This window comes from Physeter macrocephalus, chromosome 15 (assembly GCF_002837175.3).
Source record: "Physeter macrocephalus isolate SW-GA chromosome 15, ASM283717v5, whole genome shotgun sequence".
NCBI lineage: Eukaryota > Metazoa > Chordata > Mammalia > Artiodactyla > Physeteridae > Physeter > Physeter macrocephalus.
Window position 1 is genome coordinate 32,481,229 of NC_041228.1, and position 6,000 is coordinate 32,487,228.

Consider the following 6,000-nt stretch of genomic DNA (forward strand, 5'->3'; position numbering starts at 1 on the left):
AGGGCTGGGGGAAGAGGATTGACTGCAAAGGGGCTCCCGGAAACTTCTCGGAGTGATGGAAACATTTTCTATCTTGATTGTGGTGGTGGTTACATGACTGCGTGTTTCTGTCAGAATTCATAGTACTGTACACTTGAAAAGATGGATTTTGCTCTATGTGCTTTAATTTTTGTTAAGAAATTAAATATATAAAATGCATATTCGAACCCTCTTTGGTCTATGTAGCAAAGTCCAAGTAAGTTTTTTTAATGGTTTACTCTTGACTCTTAAAAAAATAAAACTTTCTCAAAATGAAATCTCAGAGATGGTGGTTTCTGCACTCTCATGTTCATTGCAGCATTGTTTCCAATAGCCAAGACATAAACGTGTCCATTAACACATGAATGGATAAAAATGTGGCATATGTGTGTATATATATATAGTGTGTGTGTGTGTGTGTGTGTGTGTGTGTGTGTAAAATTAATAAACAGAAACCTCGATCAAATAGAACTGGGAGACCAGAGGGGGAGCTCTCACCTCCTGCACCCATAGCAGAGCCCTGCAGGAAGAATGACTCCTCCTCATTCCTGGCAAGGACTCAGCCAATGAAGAGCCATGGACTCTTTGTTTACTGTAGCCCTCCCAGCTTCTTTTTCCCTCTATTAAAGCCTGCTCCTTCCTTTGCCCTGTGGCTTGCCATGGCTGGAGACCCCAAATTGCAATCCTTTGCTGATCCCAAATAAACCCATCTTTGCTGGAGAAATATCTGGCAGTCTATTTGTTTCAGGTCAACAAATGGAATATTATTCAGAAAAAAATGAAGGAAATCCTTCCATTTGCAATGACGTGGATGGACGGTGCGGATATCATGCTTATAGTGAAACAGGTCAGAGAAAGACAAATACCACATGATCTCACTCATATGTGGAATCTAACAAAACCAGACTCAGAAACAGAGAACAGTTTAGTGATTGTCATGGGCAGGGCTGTAAATGAGTGAAGGTGGTCAAAAGGTACAAACTTCCAATTATAAGATGAATAAGTTCTGGGGTCTTAACATACAGCTTGGTGACTAGAGTTAAAAATACTGTGTTGCATACTTGAAAGTTGCTGAAAGAGCAAATTTTAAATATTCTCACCACACACACGTACACAAAGTTGTAACTATGTGAGGTGATGGATGTGTTAACTCACCTTATTGTGGTAAACGTTTCACAATATATGCATATATCAAATTATTACATGTACCCCTTAAACTTACACAGTGTTATATGTCAATTACATCTCCATAAAGCTGGAAAAAATTCTTCTCAAGATCAGTAAAATAATTTCATAAGCTTGTGGATCTCACATTTTAAAAAGTGAAACTATTAATAAGAAAATGCTAGAATAGAGAAATGAAACAGTTGGTTTTGCTAAAAATAATATCTAACAAGCACTATGCTATGGGCTTTACATGAATTATCTCATTTAAAGTGTACAGCCCTTAATGGGTTGCTACCACTATTCAAAAAATGAACGACAAAACAAAACAAACAGACAAAAGAAAACAGCAAACCCCAAAAAAGAAAAAAAAAAACCCAAGAGACTTAGAACCATTAAGAAACTTAACCAAGATTCCACAGATGCAGACTTCCCTGGTGGCACAGTGGTTAAGAATCCACCTGCCAATGCAGGGGACATGGGTTCAATCCCTGGGCCAGGAAGATCCCACATGCCGCAGAGCAACTAAGCCCACGCACCACAACTACTGAAGCCTGAATTCTCTAGGGCCTGCGTGCCGCAACTTCTGAGCCCACATGCTGCAACTACTGAAGCCCACACACCTAGAGCCCGTGCTCCACAACAGGAGAAGCCACCGCAATGAGAAGCCCGTGCACAGCAACGAAGAGTAGCCCCCGCTCGCCGCAACTAGGTGATAAAACCAGAACTCAAATCTAGATCAATTTGGCTCCGAAGTACAAGCTTTTTAATTTTACTTTATTACATTCTTTCTAATCAAGAGGGCACTTCCTCTATTTCCTTAATTATTATTTTACTGCTGAAATATATTTTGCTAGGAAAGCTCAAAATAACTTGGAAACCGTGGCACAGTATGAAGGAGGTCAAGGGGCAAGAGAGTTTCTGGAAGCATACGTTAGTGCTGCTGACAGAAAGGGCAGAAGAAACCTTTGAGCCGAGCCTGATGCTCCTAGGCCATCCCTTGAGAAAGCAGCGTCTTTTTGTTCAAGGGGGACAATGATAGGCACTGTCATAGGCTGAATTACGGGGCCCGAAGATACCCAGATATCTTTCTAGTCCCTGGAACCTGGGAATGTTACCTTACATGGCAAAAGGGACTTCGCAGATGTGGCAAAGTTAAGGATTTATTGAAATGAAGAGATCATCCTGGATTATCTAGGTGGCAGGTCCTGAAAGTTTTCCCCCAAGGCAGGTCAGTATTGGTATATTAGATCTGGACTCACTAAATTTGTTAATTTGTTACAGGATGGAGCACTTTTTTTAAACCCTCATGACATTAGTTATCTGAGCAAAAGCATAGACCAGCTCCCCAATATTTAGATAACAATCTGAAGCAGCTTTGCAGCCCCATGTCAGAAGTGCTAGAGGTATAAAGAGTGATGGATGTAGGAGTTCATTCCGGGTTTATGCTCATCCATTTACGTAACCTGAGGCCCAAATGCAGCCAGGATTTGAACCTGGCTTTAGAGTTTGGACTCACATAATGAGTAAATTACAGGTTCCAGAATGAAGGGCTTACCTCCAGCATTTACTGTTAGGTGACCTTGAGCAGGTCATTTTACCTCAAAAGGCTCATCTGTTAAACAGGGAAAGAGTATTTCGCTCAAAGAGGTGTTGTGGAGGACGAAGTAAAGTAAGGCATGTGAAGCATTTGGCCCAGTACTGACTTGATTCAAGTACTCAGTGAAACTTACCCCCCGCTACTGGTATTGTTATTCAGGGCTATTATTTCCTCTTTCTGCCTGGGAGGTTCAGGGAAGAGTGCCCTCTGGAGTTGTGCAGTGGCCAGCTTCCTCTCTCTGGTCCTACAGAGACCACTTCCGGCTGCCGGAGAGAAAGATGTTGTCCCTGCTCAGGACGGAAAGGTGCCACCGAGCCTCGTCCCCCGATGACCTACATCTGGATATACACTCTGTGCTTGGCACCCTTTCCAAGCACGTCCCCTCTGCCTCAGCGGAGGGACCAGAAATAAAAGAGCCCCAAATCTAGAAGGCAAGTCCTTCTTGGTCTCCAGTTCACTTATCTAGACCTGAGAAGAGTTTAACTCTAGGACTATGCCAGGCACTCCGTGGATGGGCGTCTTGTCCCTGTTCACAGAATCACAAGACTTTTAAAAGTGCAAAGGCTGGGTCTTACAAGCTCTCGTCAACTTAGCTCGTCGTTTTTCAGTTGAGGAGATAAGAGGCCCTAAGAGTCGGTGGCTTGCCCAGACTCACACCAGAAGCTTGCATCAGAGCCAGGATTAGGCTCCTAATTCCCATCCACGTTGCTTACCCGCCTCTTCTGTCGCTGATTCAGGTATAACCTCATCACCCTGCCAGGGACTTTGATCCCAGCGAGGGCCAGAGGACTGGGGCTGCCCCCAGCCCCCAGCTGGGGCGTATTGGAGACGCCCGGCTCTGCCCCCTCTCTCCTTGCTCACTCTGGCTCACACACCCTCGTTGTCTGCTCTTTCTGCCCCGTGGACAGCTTTTCCTCCAGAGGAAACAATACCCTGAAATCCCCTCGTAGCCACAGGGGCCTAGAGTAGGGGTAGGGGTGGGTTAGGAGAGTAGGGAAAGCAAACTCACTGACTCCAGGGCTGCGGAGGACTTAAATACACCCGGGCCCCGTGGATTTGTTTCCCCAAAACCCTGAGCCGCTCGGTGAAGGAAGTCACCCTTTTCTGCTCTGCCTTTCTATCCCTTTAGACCATCAGTCAGGGCTGGGAAGGCCTTGCTTTCGAATTGCTCTCACCTACACTTCAAAGTAGATATGTTTCTGTGGGTTAAGCTTTCACAACCTTTGTAGCCCTCCTTTAAAATGAGTCCTCTAAGGAGTAATGGGTCCTCAGACACACTTTGGTATGTTAGTCAATCAAACTGATTCTTTCTCCAGCAAGAAGAAGGCAAAGCAGCAGGAGTCTTGCTATCCGCCTTCCTCCAGTGCCAAGATCATCGTGTCTAGGATTACTTGTTTCATGCCCACTGAGGGCCCGTGTGTCTAGGTGCAGAGGTGGCTGAGTAGGGCAGAGAAAAGGGAGGTGAGGGGTCTCTGAGGACAAGCTTGCCCTCTGAGCACGTTTGCTCGCCTCCCACCCGGCAAGCTGGTGGACGACATCCGGCATCTAGACATGCCCGGCGTCTGGACAGTGGTGGCCAGAGAGGGGCAAGACACCTTCTGCGAGCTGGCTTTTCTCCTTAAACTTACCCAACACTCTCTTCTGTGCGGTCAGTGAATCTCGATGAGCTATTTCCTCCTACTTCAGTGACATTCTACAAATCCCCTTTTCTGATCAAGTTTGGGTTAATTAAACGTGGAGAGTTTACGCTGCATTGTGTTACAGGGCATTTTGTGAAATAAAGTGTCTGAGATAAAGAAACCTTTGAAATCATCATCTGAGCTTCAGAAAGGATGTCACAACCACCCTGAGCCCCAATCTTACTTTCCTAGAGTGCTGTTATGTGTGGAGCTTGGCAGAGTTGCATATTTATTATTCTTCTTTTCACCTTTACACAATGGTCTTTTGACAATAATTGCATAACCTTCTTGGGCTTCTTGTTCCTGGCTTGACAGCCAAATCTATGGCACTTTATTGATGTTTCCTAATTTTTAATCATTTTGAGGTTTGTGTGATCTGAGACTTGAGGAAATTTGATAATAATTAACACTTTGCATTCCACTATTAAAAATGCCATCTCTCCGAGGTCACATGTGACCACCTACTCCCCAAACTCGAAGTACCTTCCCATCCTCTGTGAGATGATGGCTGAAAATGACAAAAGAACCAAAGTAAACCAGCTGAAGCAAACACTGGAGAGTCTCAAAGAGGGGACATCAGGCATGGTTGGTTTCAGGAGCACCAACGGTGTCATGAGAACCCAGTCCCTCTCCATCTCTCCTTCCTGTTCTCTGTGTCGGCTCTGTTCACAGGACTACTCCCTTGTTGTCTTTTACTCCCTCCGGGACTCAAGTCCAGCATCACCTTCTCAGTGCCTTTATCCAGCCTGTTCCTTCACCCAGAACATCATCTCTCTTCCCAGCCCTCACCTCTCCATGTCCATGTCCTCTGTGTCCTAGTTCAAATACCTCTTTGTGAATCTTCCATATCTAATTTCCTTCAAGGCAGAAATAAACTCCCCCTTGCCTCTAAACTCGTATCTTTAGCCTCTCTCGAAGGTAGAATTTTCTGGTTTATATATTGTTGTCCATCGAAATATGTATGTGTGTCACTGTTGGCTCTTAGCTCCCTGAGGACGAGAATGTCATTTATCTTTGCTCCTCGCATAGTTAAGAATATTTAAAAGGCAATCCAGATCAAGTGGTTCTTCGGGGCGTGGGTATTTTCATTGTTGCCGGTGGTGTCCGTCTGTCTGTCTCCCTCCCTTCCTCTCGCTCTCTGCCTGTCTCTCTGCGTTTTGGTACAGACACACTCCTCATAAACGGAAGAAATGAGGTGGATTTTTTTCCCCAAAGTGCCTTTTCTTAGAAAGGAAAACAAACGTCCCTCGTCTTTAAAACTACCTCCAAGATTTTTCCCTTCCAATGACTGGAAGGGAAAAATCTCGGTGTACATCCAGGGTCTGGACGTACACCTGGATTCAGGGCGGCAGAACTTTCAGGTCTGAAGCCCGCTGACCTCGGGGTCCGCCCCAGCCTTTCGCGCAGGCCCAGCGCCGGGGGTGGAGCCGCTCCACGCCCACCCCCTCGCAGCTGGTCCTTGTTAAACCCGGAGCCGGCCCGAGCGTCCGCCCCGTGACCCGGGAAGGAGGGTGGCCCGCAGCGCGTGCGCCCCTCGCC